We start from the raw sequence: 21,566 nt of genomic DNA, 5'->3' as shown, positions 1-21,566 counted from the left end.
AGTGTATTGCTTGCTTCATCGTATTAGTTGTATTCTAGTTTTGGTGTAATTGATGAGACTATTAATTGTGTGCTAGATTGAAATGCTTTTAGAATTTTGAGATGAAATGCTTTTAAGGGTGATAGAAAGTAATACCCGGTATTTTTATTTACTTATTCGGTTCAAGTTGTATACGAGTTAGGTAACCTTTTTGTTACGGTTATTTTTCTTTCCTTTGCTTAGTCTATTTGGGTTTATTTAATTATAAAGTTACTAATTAGGTTGTAAAAATAATCACCTAATTATAATTTTATAAGTTAACAAATTTGAGGAAATTGAAAGGGTAGTTAAATATAAAAATAAAATAAAAAAAGAATTAGATTAGATAACCAAAAGAACTAGAAAGAAAGAGAAGAAGATGGAGCTAGGGTTTAGAGAAGAAGGTTATGGAGAACTTAGAGGAGATTATAGCTAATAAAAGGTATAATGTTTAATCCCTTTATCTTTTGGTGTTTCTCCTTGTGTGTTTCCTTGTATGATTTTGTATAGTTAGGCTTCTGAAATTTATCTGCGTAATTTTATGCATCTGATTGATAATCAAGTTGGTTCTTGTGATATATAATATGATTCGGTTTTACTGGTTAAAATTTGAGAATAATCCACCGTAATTGCACCGTTGAATATTTCTTTTATTTTCGATAAGGATTTCTGAATTTCTGGCCAGTTTCTATTTGCTGTGATTTTGGTGTGTTTAGGAAATCTTAACGATTTTATATAGTATTGACAAAAGTCGTAGATATTTGTGATATCTTTCATTGAGCTTTGGGTTTGCTCAATTCCAGGTTAATATGAATTTATCATGAATTGTTTGGTAATGACATGTAATCTGCCAAGTTTGTAAATTCAATAAGTTTTGTTTGGACCGTTAGTTTTATGTGAAATTTGGATAAGCGGTTTTTTATTGAGTTATGTAGATTCTACTGAAATTTTAGAAAGATCGGATGAATTATTCACCTTGACGTGTATGATGTAAAATGCTTGCAATTAACTTGTTTGCATAAATGCTTGATTGAAATTCATGTTTTTAAGCCATGGTTGCTTGTAAAAATGATTTCAAATATTGAAATTAGTTCATGTTTTACCTTTAGATGAAATATGATTTCAAGCTAACGGCGGGTAATGATCCCTGAGAGTTAAATGGGTAGTGATCCCCATGGGAACTTGTGTTTTCCGACCATCGATGGCGGCTGTCCGTGCCGGTAAACGATAGGTGGTGTACGGACAAAGATTTTCGTACGGTGAATGAAACGGGTAATGATTCCCGAGAGCAGATGGGTATGATCCCCATAGTAACTTTTGTTCCTGACCATCGATGGAGGCTGTCCGTGCCGATAAACGATAGGTGGTGTACGAACCAAGGTTTTCGTACCGTGAACTCATGGTTACTTGTTGTGATGACAATATTAATTTGTGAATCATGTGTTGAAATCTAGATTAAATTACTTGTTGGAAACATAATTGGTGTTATGAACTTAGGTGTGTAATGCAAATGGATGAATGGTGTTATTATCAATAATGTAATAAATCGTAAATTAGATTTTTTGTTTGAAATATTATTGGCGTTGTGAATTCATGATTGGAATCTAAACAAGATAATTTATTAGAAACATTATTGGTAATGTGATTGTCGAATATAACATTGATTCGTCGAAGTCGTGATGTGTTTCTTGGTATATGTATTTGCTTGATAAAATGATTATGTTTGCGCATCTTTGGAGATTTGGGAATGCATTCTATTGAGCTGTCATCTCACCCAGTTGACATCCTTGAATATTTATCAGAGTGGCGCAGCGAAAGTTAGGAATGAGTTGCTTAGTGATTGAACTGTTTATTTATAATTGCTTGACATGTAATTTGATATCAATGTTTGTTGAGAATATAACTTAAGATATTTAAATAGTGAATTATTCTTTCATAAGGTTTCAATTTAAGATATCAATGTTTAAATAAAGAAATATATGCCTAAGTCTCTTTCCGACCCGTAACGCTTTAAGTTTGGATCTCCATACGGGTTTGATCCTGGTCCGGAACTCGGGGTGTTACAAGTTGGTATCAGAGATCTAGGCTTTAGATTTTGAATGGGGCCATAAATAAAATATTTGATATGTTTATGTGATGCTAACCGTGCTTGTTTGACTTGATTGGTGTATTGCTTGCTTCATCGTATTAGTTGTATTCTAGTTTTGGTGTAATTCATGCGACTATGAATTGTGTGTTAGATTGAAATGCTTTTAGAATTTTGAGATGATAAGCATTTTTCTAAATTTCGGGACGAAATTTCTTTTAAAGGTGATAGAATGTAATACCCGGTATTTTTATTTACCTATTCGGGTGGGGTAGTATACAAGTTAGGTAACCATTTTGTTACGGTTATTTTTCTTTCCTTTGCCCTAGTCTATTTGGATTTATTTAATTAGAAAGCTACTAGTTAGGTTGTAAAAACAATCCCCTAATTATAATTTTATAAGTTAATAAATTTGAGGAAATTGAAAGGGTAGTTAAATATAAAAATAAAATAAAAAGAATTAGATTAGAAAACTAAAAGAACTAGAAAGAAAGAGAAGAAGATGGAGCTAGGTTTTAGAGAAGAAGGCTATGGAAAACTTAGAGGAGATTATAGCTAATAAAAGGTAGAATGTTTAATCCCTTTATCTTTTGGTGTTTGTCCTTGTGTGTTTCTTTGTATGATTTTGTATAGTTAGGCTTCTGAAATTTATCTGCGTAATTTTATGCATCCGATTGATGATCAGGTTGGTTCTTGTGATATATAATATGATTCGATTTTACTGGTTAAAATTTGAGAATAAGCCACCGTAAATGCACCGTTGAATATTTCTTTTAATTTCGATAAGGATTTCTGAATCTTAACGATTTTACAATGATTTTATAAGTGGTTGTTTATTGAGTTATGTAGGTTCTACTGAAATTTTAGAAAGATCAGATGAATTATTCACCTTGACGTGTATGATGTAAAATGCTTGCAATTAACTTGTTTGCATAAATGCTTGATTGAAATTCATGTTGTTAAGCCGTGATTGCTTGTATTGTTTGTAAAAATGATTTCAAATATTGAAATGAGTTCATGTTTTACCGTTAGATGAAATATGGTTTCAAGCTAACGGCGTGTAATGATCCCCGAGAGTTAAATGGGTAATGATCCCCATGGGAACTTGTGTTTTCCGACCATCGACTGCGGCTGTCTGTGCCCGTAAACGATAGGTGGTGTACGAACCAAGGTTTTCGTAGGTGAATGAAATGGGTAATGATACCCGAGATCAGATGGGTATGATCCACATAGGAACTTTTGTTCCTGACCATCGATGGAGACTGTCCGTGCCGATAAACGATAGGTGGTGTACGAACCAAGTTTTTCGTACCGTGAACTCATGGTTACTGGTTGTGATGACAATATTAATTTGTGAATCATGTGTTGAAATATAGATTAAATGACTTGTTGGAAACATAATTGTGTTATGAACTCAGGTGTGAAATTCAAATGGATGAATTGTGTTATTATCAATGATGTAATGAATCGTAAATTAGATTATTTGTTTGAAATATTATTGGCGTTGTGAATTCATGATTGGAATCTAAATAAAATAATTTATTGGAAACATTATTGGTAATGTGATTGTCGAATATAACATTGATTCGTCGAAGTCGTGATGTGTTTCTTGGTATATTTATTTGCTTGATAAAATGATTATGTTTGCACATCTTTGGAGAGTTGGGAATGCATTCTATTGAGCTGTCATCTCACCCAAATTGACATCCTTGTAGATTTATCAGAGTGGCGCAGCGAAAGATAGGAATGAGTAGCTTAGTAATTAAATTGTTTATTTATAATTGCTTGACATGTAATTGATATCAATGTTTGTTGAGAATATAACTTAAGATATTTAAATAGTGAATTATTGTTTCATAAGGTTTGAATTTAAGATATCAATGTTTAAATAGAGAAATATATGCCTAAGTCTCTTTCCGACCTGTAACGCTTTGAGTTCGGATCTCCATACGGGTTTGACCCTGGTCCGGAATACGGGGTGTTACAAGTTGGTATCAGAGATCTAGGCTTTAGATCTTGAATGGGGCCATAAATAAATTATTTGATAAGTTTATGTGATGCTAAGCGTGCTTATTTGACTTGATTGGTGTATTGCTTGCTTCATCGTATTAATTGTATTCTAGTTTTGGTGTAATTCATGCGACTATGAATTGTGTGTTAGATTGAAATGCTTTTAGAATTTTGAGATGATAAGCATTTTCTAAATTTCGGGACGAAATTTATTTTAAGGGTGATAAAATGTAATACCCGGTATTTTTATTTACCTATTCGGGTCGGGTTGTATACGAGTTAGGTAACCTTTTTGTTACGGTTATTTTTCTTTCCTTTGCCTTAGTCTATTTGGGTTTATTTAATTAGAAAGCTACTAGTAAGGTTGTAAAAATAATCACCTAATTATAATTTTATAAGTTAACAAATTTGAGGAAATTGAAAGGGTAGTTAAATATAAAAATATAATAAAAAAAGAAAAAGAATTAGAAAGAAAGAGAAGAAGATGGAGCTAGGTTTTAGAGAAGAAGTCTATGTTGAACTTAGAGGAGATTATAGCTAATAAAAGGTAGAGTGTTTAATCCCTTTATCTTTTGGTGTTTGTCCTTGTGTGTTTCCTTGTATGATTTTGTATAGTTAGGCTTCTGAAATTTATCTGCGTAATTTTATGCTTCCGATTGATGATCAGGTTGGTTCTTGTGATATATAATATGATTCGGTTTTACTGGTTAAAATTTGAGAATAATCCACCGCAAATTCACCGTTGATTATTTCTTTTAGTTTCGATAAGGATTTCTGAATCTTAACGATTTTATAATGATTTATAGTCTTGACAAAAGTCATACATATTTGTGATATCTTTCTTTGTGCTTTGGGTTTGCTCAATTCCAGGTTAATATGAATTTATCATGAATTGTTTGGTAATGACATGTAATCTGCCAAGTTTTTCGAATGTCATTGTAAATTCAATAAATTTTGCTTGAACCGTTAGTTTTATGTAAAATTTGGATAAGTGGTTTTTTATTGAATTATGTAGGTTGTACTGAAGTTTTATAAAGATCGGATGAATTATTCACCTTGACTTGTATGATGTAAAATGCTTGCAATTAACTTGTTTGCATAAATGCTTGATTGAAATTCATGTTCTTAAGCCATGGTTGCTTGTAAAAATAATTTCAAATATTGAAATGAGTTCATGTTTTACCGTTAGATGAAATATGGTTTCAAGCTAACGACGCGTAATGATCCCCGAGAGTTAAATGGGTAATGATCCCCATGGGAACTTGTGTTTTCCGACCATCGACGGCGGCTGTCCGTGCCGGTAAACGATAGGTGGTGTACGAACCAAGGTTTTCGTATGGTGAATGAAACGGGTAATGATCCCCGATAGCATATGGATATGATCCCCATAGGAACTTTTGTTCCTGACCATCGATGGAGGCTGTCCGTGCTGATAAACGATAGGTGATGTACGGACCAAGGTTTTCGTACCGTGAACTCATGGTTACTTGTTGTGATGACAATATTAATTTGTGAATCATGTGTTGAAATCTAGATTAAATGACTTGTTGGAAACATAATTGGTGTTATGAACTCAGGTGTGAAATTCAAATGGATGAATTGTGTTATTATCAATGATGTAATGAATCGTAAATTAGATTATTTGTTTAAAATATTATTGCCGTTGTGAGTTCATGATTGAAATCTAAACAAGATAATTTATTAGAAACATTATTGGTAATGTGATTGTCGAATATAACATTGATTTGTCGAAGTCGTGATGTGTTTCTTGGTATATGTATTTGCTTGATAAAATGATTATGTTTGCGCATCTTTGGAGAGTTGGGATTGCATTCTATTGAGATGTCATCTCACCCCAATTGACATCCTTGCATATTTATCAGAGTAGCGCAGCGAAAGCTAGGAATGAGTAGCTTAGTGATTGAATTGTTTATTTATAATTGCTTGACATGTAATTTGATATCAATGTTTGTTGAGAATGTTACTTAAGATATTTAAATAATGAATTATTGTTTCATAAGGTTTCAATTTAAGATATCAATGATTAAATAGAGAAATATATGCCTAAGTCTCTTTCCAATCCGTAACGCTTTGAGTTCGGATCTCCATACGGGTTTGACCCTGGTCCGGAACTGGGGGTGTTACAGTATCAATAGTTTTTTCATTCATATTATGCAGTAGGGAAAATTACAATTACTATGTGTTTGTACCCAAAAATAATTCTAGGCACTAAACACGATTATTTGATGACGACGGTATGAATTAGGGTAGAAAACATATACAAAATGAAGAGAAGAGACAGAGATTTAACGTGGTTCAGCAAGTTTTGCCTACATCGACGGAGGAACATAGATATATTTTATTGATTATGATGATACAAAGGATTTTCTCTGGGTTAGCTAACCTAAATTCCATATCCTCTTTTAGGGTTTAGGATACATGTATTTATAGTGTTTATGCAGCCCTAATTATGATATAAACTTGATGTGCAAGAAACTTGGGAAACAAGACTTCTGGAAACTTCTAGAATCTCCTTTGAACGGGCTAGACGGGCTTTGGCCAGCGGGCTTTCCGGCAATTTATTGACGGTACAAACATCGCCCCCTCTTAAGCTCCAACTTGTTGGTGCTTAAGAGGTTTGTCTTTCCTTCTGCGTCGACAATTGATGATGTAACTCGCCCCCAAGCATGAGTATAAATATTACCAAGACGCCCCCAACTGTAATAACCTGCAATAAAATTTGGTCACGTGCTAGGTGGGACTTTTTGCCACGTGGTGGACTTATGATGCTCGAGAGCTATTCGAGACTTGAAAGAGATGTAATGTGTGCTTGCGGCTGGGGTAAGGCTTCTTGTTCGCAACGTAACAAGGCTGAAGCGCTCGCTGCTCGGTCAGGCTGGTTATTGCTTGTGTTGGGTATGAGTCTTTGGACCAATATCGGGCATTTAGCTCGTGGTTGAGACGAGACTTTATACTTGCCAAGGTGCAAGTCTTTCATACTCGCGTGCAAGCCGAGATTTTATGCTTGCAATAAGAGCAAGACTTATGTGCTCACGTGCAAGGTGAGGCTTTAAGTGCTTGCGATGTGATGGAAGGCTAAATATTGAAGGATCTAAGAAATCCTCATCTCGAACTTGGTCACGTCGCCATCCACGAACCTCGAACTCGATCATGTCGCTATCCACGAACCTCGAACTCGATCATGTTGCTGCTCCAAGTGCACATCTAAGTTTCTCGAACACTGGATTTTTTTCTTCCATGTTGTAGGGAATCGAAAGGCGATATTAATGAGCCAAAAATCACTCAATTCGGACTTAAAACGAAGAAGTTATTGAGGAAACAAGGTTTGAAAGAAGCGCGCGTTGCTGTTGCAGACGTGGCATGATGACCGTGCAGAATCGCTGTCGTGGCGTGATGACTATGATTCTTTGCTGACGTGGCAACCGAACGGTGCTGACGTGTCACTGCCAGATAATTCAATAGCTGAGACGTTGCTGACGTGGCAGCTGATTCGACGCTAATGTGGCAGTTCTCTGGTTAATGACGTGGCAGCTGAGTGGACTAGGTCCGATGACGTGGTACATCGAATCTGCTGACGTGGATGTTAATGACTGTACCGGTTTGGATGACGTAGTACCGGTTGGGCCAGGACGGTCTAACCAGATCGGTTCGTCGACATGTGTCCTCTTTGGATTTGGTGGCTTTTGCTGAACCAGTTCGTTGAAGGTGAAGCTGGACCAAGGCTGGACAGATCGTATGGTCCAGCATTAGTAGATCCGACGGATATGGTTTGTTGGATCTGGAGCTGTGTAGGAGGCTGAATGAATAATATGCTTTAGCAACAGCTTCTGCAACATATACAACTGTTACCGTATCTCTGGATTTCACAACACCTTTTTGCAACGCTTGTTCTGTTTGCGGCAATGCTTCATCTTTTGCTTCTGCACCCTGATTTTCCTCTTTTTATGGATTTCACGTGCTGATTTTTTGCTGCGAGCTCGTGCATGGTTGCTGAGCTTTAGACGCACCTATCTCAATGATAAAACACGATTGTTTTACACGAATCCCCTTAGCCGGCGCCAAAAGATGTTAGTGCAAAATTAATTACCCCAACACTCCTCGAGATGTGTGTATGATGATCGAATCGCCGCCGTTGATTAGATTCACCAAGAATTGTTGATGGAAAATGGGGGGGGGGGGGGGGGGTACCTGCAAAGACACTCTGATGCTAAAGTCAACAAGAGTTCTATGCAAGTAAGTTGTGGAGAAAAGGAATAGAAATTGTGTACCTTTTGAGTTGGATTTTAGCCTCTATTTCTAGGCATAAACCCTGATTTGGTTCCATAATAACCGAGATTCGTAGTTATCCAAAATAACCATCTGGATTTGTAAGTATCCTTAAATATTTATATCTATCCATGAAAATCCATGTTTATCTTGACAAGATTTGAGCCTATCTGTGAAGATCCTTTTTTATCTTCACAAGATTTGAGTAAATCCTAAAAGATCCATATTATCTTCTCAAGATTTGTGCATATCTCAAAATGACTTCCACAATAAATCATTTTGGGCTTATACAATTATCTAAATTCGGCCTCTATATTAAGCCGGCCTGGCTTCCACAATAAGCCCTTTGAGTTTCCACAATAAACCTACAGTCTGGTTTCCACAATAAACCTCCGGACTTCCTCGGCCTGACTTTCACAATAAGCCTGTGGGTTTCCACAATAAACCCACAGTCTGACTTTACTAAATAGCTTGTGCGGCACACACGTACATTATTTGAATAGGGTACAAACACTATGCAATATTGATTTTATACTCTTGCGGTTTAACGAGAACAATTAATATGCAGTATCGATTTAATACTCTTGCCGTTTACCGAGAAAATTGTGTTGCAGTCAAGCAAAGAGCTGGATTCGAATATTTCCGTTCTTTCTTTTGCGTGCATGGTTGAATATATATGTCTCCAGGCAAATGTGACAGATCAAATGCTTCCACGGCAATCTTACAAACTTGGTGCCATGCGACATGCGACATGTACATACAAATTTACGGAAATTATCTATCGATATGCACCATCTTAGGTGGTGTCCACGTAGAGTTTTTTTAAGAAAAACAACATACTCGTATTTACACTTCCGACGTGCAGCTCCAACTGCATAAGATTACTAATAAAGGTACCAAATTATTTGGGATGTACCACGTTACATATAAGACAAAACAACAATTTGTACCCTAATTAGCAGCCTTGCAACTGCAGCTCAGTTTTAAAAACGATTTTACTCAACGCAATTCTCAAAGGAAACCTATTGCATATTTGTATTTCCTTTCTACGTAAAGGGTAATCTCTTCCAACCTCTATCAAGTGGTGGACGCTATTAATTTTGATGTTTGTTTTTTCCACTTCCTCTATAAAGGTAGAGGGAAATTTCTAGGGGTGCACATATTCTATCCATACCCTCCAATCCTACTCTACCTGCTAGTGTTTTAACCGTATCCTATCCTACCCACTATTTGGCGGATAGGGTGACGGTTAGAGATTTCTTACCCGCCGCTAAATGGGTAGGATGACGGGTAGAACACGAAATTATCCTATCCTACCCACCTACCCGTCTAATATGGAAAAGACAAGTTAATCCTTCTGTAATTTTTTCCTCCTGCCGATTTTTTTCGTTATTTTAAAACACATCAGGGGTAAAATAGAAACTGTTTTTTCCTCTCCCTATCTCTTTTCTCAAATCGAACACAAAAAATCCTAGCCCCTTTCTTCCGAGTTTTTTCCCTCTACCTTACTCTTCTCGATCTCATGTTCATCTTTCAGGGTCTCGTTTAAAATTCTTTAATCGATTGGTTCAAGGTAAGATCCTCTTCAAAGTTGATTTTGTTTCATTTTATTTTTTTGTGTTAAATTGATTGAAAAACTCTTAGGGTTTTACGATTTCATGCATGTTGCAGGATACGATCTCGAGTTGAAGTACAATTCCAAATTCATCAAAGGTTGGTTTCTTTCTGATTCGAAGATAATTGTGAAATTATTTGAAGTAATTTCTTGGTTTTTCTAAATTGATTTTTGGGGTTTACTAAAAGTTGATTTTAATTTAGTTAGTGATCTTCTAATGTTATTATTAGGTAATCCCCAACTATGAGTAAGCTTATGATTCTAGGATTGAGGGGTTACTCTTTTTGTTCAACATAGTTTCAACTCATATGAGTCTAATTCATCAATGACAATAAAAAAAAAATCCTGTAAAACTAAACTACTGATGATATAGGATGTCTACTGATGATATTGTATCTTACTCTTTCCAGGATGTCTACTGATGATATTGTATCTTACTCTTTCTAGTAATTACTTATGGATCCTTTGGAATAGTGGAGATGATATTGTATCTTACTCTTTCTAGTAATTACTTATGGATCCTTTGGAATAGTGGATGATGCGTAAAACTATTAAAAAGTACCTGAAATTCAACTGTAAATATATACGGATCCTTTTATGACTATGAACGTCTATTCTGTAGGTACCATCATGTATGAATGTAACTAACATTTCCAGTTGTTTCTAGTGAAAATGATGCAATCTGATTAGTCCTTGATTGTGCTCTTCTTTTTCATGCCAGGAAATTATCTATATCTGTTAAATGGAAGCTACATGGGGCTAAAGCTTTTTCACTTGTATTGCCTTCTGTGGTAAGATATATGATTCTCTTGTCATGATTGTCTTTTGAATTGCTTGGAGTGTCTGCTTACCATGACTTGTAGGAATGGCAAAGTTTGATTTCTATTTGCAAGTTTCGCTGCTTGGTTAGGCTTAGGCATGTGACTCAACAAGCACATTTTATAAGCTTTGTTCGCGCGTGATGCCATCAAATGTGTAACTTATACTAGAAGTATTTGAATAAGACCCATAGGAATCAAAGTCGTTCAGTTGACGAAACCAATGGAGTAAATGTGAAACCGTATGTGGTTAATTACTGGAGGTAGGTGGGGATTGAAGGAAAAATCAATAAATCTGTCAGGGTTACATCTATTTCCTCGATATAGTAATCGTCATACATGAACATTCTTCATTATGTCTTGGGTATTTGTGGGTTTTGATGATTTTGTATGTTTACTAATGCTGTGTTGTTTAATTCTTTGCAGGCCTGAAGACCTTCGAATTCCATTTGAAAGATTTGGACAAGTGAGGGATGTGTATTTGCCTAAAGATTTTTACTCAGGGTGAGCTTTTCTAGTGTGAGTTTTGTGTGACAAATAGTATTTGATTGCTCTGCTTGCGCAGGTGTTTGCTTTAGACCAATTTTTTAATTGTCAAGTTGTGCTATAGCTTTCTGTTTCATTGATTAGATGGATTCTATGCAAGTGTTTGACTGTTGGGTTATATAGGTGGGTAGACATTGGTTTAGGAAATTTGTCGTGTGAGTATTAGGTTCTCGAATTTTAATATGTATCTGTTCATGCTTGTTATGTTGAGTTGCATGTAAAAAATCGTTTGATGATGATGTGAAAACTGAAGAAAGGGGTGTTTTCTGTGGTTTTGCCCTTTATGTCTGAATATTCTACAGTAGGGATAGTAATGTTTATTAAATATATGATTATAGGCATTCGTCTCAGTTTGTCTTCATTTGTTTATTGTCTGGGGTCTGAGTTTCTTGGAGGGCATAAGAACTTGTTTGTACCCCTATAAGTAAATCTAATTTCTACAGTAGTAAGTGTTTATCAAAGTGATTGGCCAGTTTGCTTAATTTTTTTGAATGTAGGATCTGATCGATAAAACTCTTTAAATGTGATATCTTGGTATACAGGGGGATTACTTTCAGATATTAGCTCTATTATTAGAGCAACCTACTGAAACTATATTTTTGCTGAAATTGTATTGACTTACAGTTCCGTAATGTCTAGTTTTCAGGTACTTGTTAACTATATCAGTCTCCTGCTTGAACTCATCTAATAACTCTTCATCAAGTTGCAACCATTCCGCATTAAATGATGGAGGTACTAAGTGCACCAGGAGTGTAAGTGCACCAGGAGTGTGATGATGGATGGTTTGTCGTGCTTGGGGTTAGCTTAGATGGTTAAGGTTGCCTCCCAGCCAGTTGGTCAGTAAGGAAAAGTCAAGACACCTCACCAACTATTGTCCAATTTAGTCTGGCAGCAACAAACGTTTTGCTTCTTTGTTCAAAAAAAATAAAATAAACAAACAAACGTTTTGATGTGATGTATGTTTTTAAGTACTGTCATGTTATGTTTTTATTGAGCATATATCAGTTTGGAGGAATTAAGAGCTAGCTGCTGCTGCTTTTGTGTACCTGTGGATCAAAACACAAAATCTAAGAATTTAAATTTTTACATTTTTGGTCGGTGAAAGAACAGGCAAAAAAAATAAAAAAAAACGGTTATATCCACCACCCTATCCTACTCAACCCACCAATTAATTAATGGACTGGGTAGGATCTTACCTGTTTAATGGCGGTTAGGGTGGCGGGTAAAAAATTTCTTACCCGCCAGTCAGCGGGTAGGGTGGCGAAATAGGCCATATCCTACCCACCCTACCCGTTGTGCAGCCCTAGAAATCTCTATCTATGCAGAGAAAATAAGATAGCAACTAATCAGGTGCTATCTTGAGCCAAACCATTATTAAACTATCAAATGTCCATCTAGCTCTCACATAAATTTGACGTTTACAACTTCTGTCCTCGATCATATCTAAAATCAGTTTGATTTCGTTTTATCATTTTGTTTCTGTTTTCCCCGGCGATATCCGTTCCCGTTTCGTCGTTTTATCATTTTCATCTCGTTTCGTTTAGAAGCTTGGTGCTAACGGTTGTAGGATATGAATCACCAAGAATATGTATGACTGGCAATTTCTATTATCACCAGCTTTCATTGTATACTAAACAATCAATTTTCAATTGTCATTGTTTTTGATTAATTTGAATAGGATTGTGAAAACAATTGATAAAATTTGAGCGTGATAGGGAGCTCTCTTTGATTAATTGATTCTTAAAAATAAATGATTTGTGGGAAATTCGAATGAATTTTGGATGCACATATATTGTTTGATAAAACTCACTTAGATATTATTTGTTGCAACATTACGGTATAACCTACTATATTGAATTGTCCAAACGAGGAAAAATCCATTATGATACATTCCGTATGATTTTTTGAGCATTTTATTCTCAGGTTGGGGAGCCTTGTTGGGTAAAATTTTTGTAGTTGAGTGGCGGAGTTCTGATTAGTGAAACAGTAATCAATGAATTTTCTCGGATTGTTGAATTTCGTAAGGGTAAAATGAGTGATGTACAAAATTGATTACACAATGTACAATTATTAGATACTAGAAATAACCCGTGCCATAACGACACGACATGTGACGAAATAATTTTTGGTTATAATGATCTTGATATTTTCCATACACTACGAGGCTTAATTCGACCCATGAGAATTTGTAGACATGAAAATCTTATCCAAATAATTATAAATTCGATTACGCTTAAATAATAGTTTAATAATTCCTCACGATATTCTTTACACTTAAAATAGTAAATTCTTATAAAAATTATGTTTTATTTTTCCCTTAAATAATGAATTCCTTTCCAATCCTCATAGATTGATAGTCTGTGATACTGATTTGTGTTGTACTAAGACTGTTATGCTGAATCTTCATCTGATGAGCTATTTACATCCTCTCGGAAATTCTTCCCCAATCGTTGGGACTATCGTCCTGTTTTCGTTATCTATATGCTATGGTGGTTACATTTTGGTATGATCCCAAGTCCTTTCCATTGCATGGTTTTGACGCAACTTCAAATCCATTCTCTCATTCTCTTCCCGAGTCATCAATAGTTACGCATACAAATGATGCATGATGCATGGATTTTCCTTCATCTTCCTCCTCAAAGGAACACTGATATTCTCTCTTCGATACTGTCGTCTCAATTCTTCACGATATTCTTTAACAACCTTAATAATTTGTGTTATCCCCTTGTCGGCTTTAGACTTAGACTGCCCCATCGGGTACCCCGGTCTAAATTATGGCAGGAAACCATCCGTTTAATTTCGTCTGGTTCATGGATTCCAAGTATCTGTACGCCTCATTTTTCATCGCATACTCTGGGTCATATATGGTTTCTTATTTGATTTTTCCTGACTTCCTTTTCTCATCCTAAACATTTGGTTTGTCTGAGTTTTTGAACTACCACTGCGATCCATTGGATTTCGCTTAGCTGAGACACATCAAATAGTAACAGTCAGTGTATATATACTATGTAAAAGTCACGGTCATTATTCATTAAAGATGTTACATATTGTTGGTTTATCAAAGTATTACTGGAAAATAAAAATCAAAGTGTCTTGAATTTTATACGACTCGGTATGCCCACGAAATGGTTTCTCCAGCCAACCTTTTTGAGTTTCTATTCTTTTTGTCTGTGTTGTCGATTAGGAAAAAAACGATCAAGGTTTTTTGCTCTTATTTTTGTTTGAGATTCTCTTCTTTTTGTTTGTATTGCAGAATTTGATTAAACTATTCATGGCATTAAGATCTGATGAAGAGACAGTCATGATATTGATCAACAATGCTCAACTGTTCCAAAGAATGGTAAATTTATTATGGGTGAAAACATGATTCATTTTTCTATTGGTTAAATTTCTCGGTCGAAAATACATTTGTTACGAATGCTAAAAAATTATTCTATTTTTTTTTTTGGCATTAGGTTTTACACGACTGCGGAAAATAAAATCAGGCCTACGACATAAGCGTAAATTTTTTGTGAGTCATTTTTTGGATATTTATTTGTTTTTGATTATTCCTTTTATACAGTGAGTATAATGAAATTAATTTATTTATTTTTCGGATTTTCCCTTTATACAATGAGTCTGATGAAATTATACTTAGATTTTTTTCGTCTTTTCCATAGTGAAAATTTCTTATTTCTCCCTCATTCAGGCATGGCAAAATAAAGTTAGAAATTTGAAACAAAACCTTAGTTCGTCAAGTGGTGCATCTATCTCTCAATTCCTTAAACTCGCGTATAACAGATTGGTTAGCGGATATAAATTAGATCCAGAAAATTAGATCATATATAAAGTTAGCCGATAATATTAACTTTGTTTCTTCTCTATTCTTTCGCAAGACATGGTCTAAAATCAACTTCTTAAACTTGTAGGACGTGGTAAGGTGTCGACTGGTGCGACCACTTTGGAAATTTTACAACTACTATGGTCATTAAGGTCATTACCTAATTAGTAAATCCATCTGCCCATGACAGAGTATTTTTTTTATTGACTCTACGTATGGATCTTATTCATTAGTATTACATAGGAATAAGCATCTATTTATATACACCCGCCGTCCCTAATTAGATGACCTATACCATAAATAAGTGGAGTGATATTTTAGTATTATTATAAGAAATATGTAAAATTTGATATCCATATTTATATTCATTAGATAAGTGTTTTAAAATGCTTTCCGATGATACAAAATTTACGAAAATCCGTTATATAGTTTGAGAGATAAATCATTTCTAAATTTACTAGTAAATTTTAACTAGGTCATCTAATTAGGGACGGAGGTAGTACTAGAGTGTTAATCCTGGTTACATATGGATGGGTCGCATACATGGGCCAAAGGCCCTACAACAACATCTAATTAGTTAACAAGTTGTTAGTTTTTTTTTGCAGCACAAGTTAGATGTTGTTGTAGGACCTTTGGCCCATGTACGCGGCCCATCCATATATAACCAGGGTTAACACTCTAGTATATAAATAAATGCTTATTCCTATGTAATACTAATAAAATAAAATAATTTTCTTCTCTATATTTATCCATCAACAAGTTATCAACACGAAGTGGTAGAGTTGATACGTTTTGAGACTTCGTTGACTTACTTACAGAGTCATTACCTTTATTCACTCTCGGAAAGTACATGACCAAAGGAACTGCATGGAAACTCCTCTAAATGCAATCAGGGGGGATGCCGACATCACAGGGAGGATCCAAGGATACGATGTCGACGTATTTTACTTCGAAATGTGAGTTGTGTTGTATTCTTTTCCCGTTCGATCAATATTAGCTAACATTTTTCCCTCAGAGTTTTTGTTACTCGGCAAGGTTTTTTACCAAGGAAATCATAACTACATCAACTACATGATAAATGATGAAGACCTACAAATTGCATTGATATAATTTCTAAACAAAAATGAAACTCTGTAGTTTTCCCAGTGAAACCTCTGTCAGAATCAACACACCGAAGCAAGGATTGCATCGCAACAGTTTCTGGCAGTCAACTAGTAGTATTGATAATACTATTGTGTATCAATACTAGGTGTTCATTAATCTTCTATAAGATATTATGTATAGGTATTAATCAAAGGTGTTTTTTGACTTATCGCGTTGTATTCTTTTCCCTTAAAGTTTTTTCCCTCCGTATTTTTTCTTGTCAAGGTTTTGACGAGGTAACATATGTGAGTTCAAATCTGTTGTAAATTTTCTTAATATTGTACTCTTTTTGCTTAGTTCAGGTTTTGTCCCTCTGGTTTTCCTGACGAGGTTTTAATTAGGCAATTGATTTAGATACAGTGGTTATCGAGGAAGAAAAACTATATTTGAAGAACTATATCTGAACCGCTACATTGGAAGCATTATATGTGAATCACCACATATAAACCACTACTATTGGATCGCACAAGGGGAAATTTTATAGAGCATTTAGCACATGTGTGCGACACATCTAGATGTTACCAGGGTTAACACTCTAGCACATAAATAGAAGCATTATATGTAATACTATATTAATATGTAATGAATAAAATCTCTCTGTTCTTTATATTTCTCCTTCAACATATGTTAGATTGTTTGCTTTTTAATTTGAATCAGATCTGACTCGCGAGCTGACTGAGTCGGATCCATTTAAATTAGGGAAAAAAGTGTCTCTGACTCATAAAAAGTTAGTGAGTCGCATGTATTTGAATCAGATTTCACTAAAAAAATTAGATGAGCCATATCACTAGACTTTCAGTCACATCCATAAGAAAACAAAAAAAAAATAACGGGAGACTACTTCCCCATTTCACCACAACCAAACACTACAAAACTACACAACGATACCCTAAATAGATTTTATCTGAATCAAATCTCAAAACATTTTTCATCGGTTAGATTATCCATCAATCATCCTCCTCTAGATCTCAACTTTCATGTATTCATTTTTTTTCATTCAGATCTCAAAATTCCTGTAATGGATTCTTCGAGAATTTTTTAATCTCTCACAGATCTGAACCCAAATCATACTACTACTACTCTCTTCATCATTTCTTCGAAACTCCCCGATGAAGTAGAAAATAAAACTCTTTTATCATTGATGATTATCCGCACAATGATTTTTCCTCTCAAAACGAAGTTGTACAACTTTAACATGCAGTACAATTACAGTTTTGGTTGCTTTTGTTTCCGGTAAGATCTTAATTTTCTTTTATGTTTTAATTTTTTGTTTGTTTGATCTTAGGCTTATATTGTTTTGTGTGCAGGGAAAGTTGACAATGATGAAGAGGTACCAGAGAGGAAGTCCACGACTCTCTTCTAGAGTAGTGGTTAATGATGCTGTCGGGCATACCTCGTCTCCGATGGGGAGTCTGGGATGTGATTCAGATTTGTAAATTAGATACCGGATCATGTAGTAGCAAGGTGAGCTTTTTGTTTCTCTGATTTTTTTTTTATTTCATAGGGTTTTTAGTAAAAGTTACTTGTTTTATTTCATCAACTGTGTTATTTTAGTGTTCCTTAAAATTTGGTACTGCCTAAGCACTTTATGAATAAAGTGATGTAGATCTGGCTTATACTCTGAAGATGTTAAGCTTAGGTTGTTATGTGATATGTATAGGTTTTATTGTTGTTTAATTAATCTTTTAGCCCTTTTGGTCACATTGAGAGATTCTTCTTTAGTCTTTTGCATTTATATTGTGTTGTAGAGTAATCCGATCATTCATACTTTTGGCACTTGGATCAGAACTAGTATGTCAACGGTATTCTTTGAAGGACAATTTGTTCTTCTCCTTTTTCATCATTTTGGATTCTGATACCCCCAATTCTGTAAAGTTTTCAAGTTAATTAGTTCTAATGAGATCGTGATCAAGATTGTCTGTCTTTACCTTCAGATTAAGAAACAATGTCTCTAATTTTTTTTTATATTAGCACCCTTGTTTTGTGATTCAGATAGTATACCGTATAGACTCAAGATGCTGCTCGATTTCTTTGTGTTTTGATGTAATGATTAGTTTAAAATAATTGATGTAGTGTATAATGTTTGATTAGTCTTTCTCCTAGACAAAACAAGTCTAACATTTTCAAGAATCATTTGAATTGCAGAACCTTTGGTGATGACGTTAGACCAAGAAACTTTCATATGTCAGTAGCCGGGCACTTGTGAACAAATGTGGATCATGTATGTGCAAGAATTTAACTCAAAAATGGAATTCAACTCGATGATGTTGAACGCGGGGCACTTATATGTAGATATTGTGGAATGGGGGAAGTCAGTCCTGCTCTAGAGTTGTAGAGGAGGTAGATTATGAAATGGAACTGCTGTCCAAATGTGGTTACCTCTACTATTTTGATTGGTGGATTTTGCAAACAGTCCAAATCCCAATAAGAAAAACTGCAGTACCGTTTTATTATGCAGTGGCGTATTAGACGAACCGTAGCGACATTAGAACTACAGCCTGCATGAATGTCTCTTCTGTAAGAAGGATATCAGAAGAACCACATGGATTTTTGAGTTTGAAGTTTTGATGGAAGTCTACCCTAGACCAAAGTAAGTTATTCTCCAATTTTTCTTTATGGAATAGTTTCTGGTTTTGAGGTATCAATTTCTCTTGTTGCTTTGAAGGTTTGTAGATTGTGATGTGTATGTAGACTAGATCTGTGAGGATGTTGGTAAAGAATTGAATGTGTAGTTCAGAAATCATTAGCTTATAAGTGTCATTGTTCAATTGCAGTGCGACAGAAGAAACACCCTAGAAACTTTAGAATGTCAGGAACAAGACATTATTAAAAACAGTGATAAAAACTATGTTCTGGTCACATCGACAGATTCTTGGGAAATTGGGAAAATTCCCCAATATAGGGTGCAATGTTGGAAATATGCCCCAACGATAAAATAGTTGGAAAAATGTCCCATTCCGTTAACTTTGACATCCAACCCAGTTAAGTGACATGTGTAAGGCCATCATCACCACCAGAACCACCGCCGCCGCCACCTGAACCTTAAAACTTGAACCCTAAATCATGAATTTTCAGTCCCAAGCCCCGAATTATGAAGGGTATATTTGTCTTTTTCTTCGCGTGTGAACTGACACATGTGACTTAACTGAGTTTTCTGACGGAACCAAATTTTTAAATGTTAGGGCAGATTTCCAACATTGTACCTCCTAATGAAGCATTTTCTTAATTTCCCTAGATTCTTCTTTGATCCTTTGGATTTATATCATTTTGTGGAGTATTCGTAGCTTTCACGTGTGGATTAGAACTTGTGTATCAGAGTTATTATTTTGATTGTGAAGAGCAATTTGTTCATCTCCTTTTCTTAACTTTGGACTCCGATATATTCAATTATAGAAAAAACTTAAGTTATGTAGTGTTATGACTTGTTATCTACATTGTCTGGTTTTATACTACCTGACAATATATTTCATTTAGCATCCTTGTTTTGTAATTCAGTTCTGTTTACTGTAGAGGCGTAAGATAGTGCTCATTTCTTTGTGTTTTTCTGTACCAGACTTGCTTAGAATAATATCTAAAGGGTATGCTGTTTGATTAGTGTTTCTCCTTGACGAAACTAGTCTTAACATTATCAGGAACCAACTGAACTTCAGAACCTTAAGTGTCGATGTTACACCAAGAAACTTTCATATGTCAGCAGCTGGGTGCTTGAGATGATGAAGCATTTTTAAGGATTGAGATGGCACCTTGAGCAATTTAATAAACCTCTGCAGCAACTTTTCAGACCTCGGCATGGTTATGACAATTACTCTCAATTACACTAATGAAGGGGCTGTGAGTGCAATAATTTGACTGAGAAAGGGAATTCTGTTATTAGTCTGATGTTTTCTCAGATTTGTATTGCTTTCAGATTCTATAATTTCACTTGGAAATCTTTTCTAGTTTGACGTTGAATGTTTTAGTAATTAAATAGATAATCGGACTTATCCATAGTAGCTCTCAAGTCTGATTTTTAGATTTTGTATTGTGGTTGAAAGTGTTTGATTGTAGTCCAGTGGGTTAAATTTACTGCAGCAAGAACAAAAACTTGCTCAAATTTGTTGTTAACTCTATCACAGCTCATACTGACCAAGACTAAGAAAATTAGTTGATCAGAATGAATGTGTTACATCTAAACTCAAATTTGTAGTAGCCTTCCCTTTTCTTTTTTTGTGCGTTAAAATGCATTCCAAAAGACTAACTTAGGGAGTTAAAATCCCTTACAACAGAAAGAGTAGAGCCATCTAATGTTAGGCTGTTGGAAGCACCCCTAACATTTGATTTATCTACTGCTAGAGCTTCATTAATACAAGAAGGAGGAATAGTTCTCCAATTTTAAATGTTCTTGAAAGATTTAGCTTCTTTGGCTAATACATCTGCCACATTGTTTGTAGTCCTAGGAACTAAACAAAAACCCAGAAAAAAATTGACACTAAGAAAATTTTTCTTTGACTTAATCCATGATCAATCTATTCTGCCAACTTATTTGAGAAGCTTTCCCATTTAAGTAATCGAACAGATTCTTCCACTGTGAAATTTGACAACCCTTTGTCCACTGCCCAGTTTGCTCCTTGTAGTAGTCATATGGCTTACGCTTCTTCAGGGGAAGAGGTTGTGAACGATCCTGCCCTGCCAAGCTCGAAATCCCCTGCATCATTCCTAAGAATTAAAGACAAACCTGCAGGCAAGTCTATGAAAATCCATGCAGCATCAATGTTAAGTTTTAGCTGAGACTTGTTAGGCAAAGACCAGTTTTGTATCTTCAATTTTCCTTTAGGGAATTGTCTTGAAGGCATGTTACCCTTGTACCAGTAGTCTGTATATCTTTGTATTTCTAAGCCTAATGGAGTTTTAGTTTGTTGTTTCTGTTCAAAAAGTCTGTTGCATCTCTCTTTCCATATAAACCAAGCTTTTGTCAAGATTATTTCAATAGGTATGTCAGACTCTACCCTCTCTATCCCTGTTTTGCAAATTTCTAGAAATGAGAATATATTATCTGAGTTAACAGTAATAGGAGTAGGCTCTAAATCCCATACATATTTGGCATAAGGGCAAGTAATCTGAAGATGTTCTATGGTTTCAGATGTATACAACTAAAAGAACAATTAGGATGTACATCTTCCATAAATTTAGATAATTATGAATTTGTTGACAGGGCCCCCTGTAAATATTTCCAAGCAAAATTTT

The 21,566-nt window shown here is 35.1% G+C and overlaps 1 long non-coding RNA gene across 2 annotated transcripts; it reads left to right on the top strand.

Moving 5' to 3' along the window:
• Positions 1-17,192: 17,192 nt before the first annotated feature.
• LOC113332268 lies at positions 17,193-20,421 on the top strand. Of its 2 annotated transcripts, none has more exons than XR_003351416.1 (4): positions 17,193-17,576; positions 17,651-17,807; positions 18,489-18,933; positions 19,976-20,421. It is a non-coding gene; the product is annotated as an uncharacterized LOC113332268 (long non-coding RNA). The 2 variants fall into 2 exon arrangements; XR_003351417.1 differs by having other exon boundaries at positions 19,897-20,421.
• Positions 20,422-21,566: the final 1,145 nt, after the last annotated feature.

The sequence above is a fragment of the Papaver somniferum genome, unplaced genomic scaffold, assembly GCF_003573695.1.
Source record: "Papaver somniferum cultivar HN1 unplaced genomic scaffold, ASM357369v1 unplaced-scaffold_131, whole genome shotgun sequence".
Classification (NCBI taxonomy): domain Eukaryota; kingdom Viridiplantae; phylum Streptophyta; class Magnoliopsida; order Ranunculales; family Papaveraceae; genus Papaver; species Papaver somniferum.
Note: the sequence above shows the minus strand (reverse complement) of the source record. Positions and strands in the feature narration are given on the sequence as shown.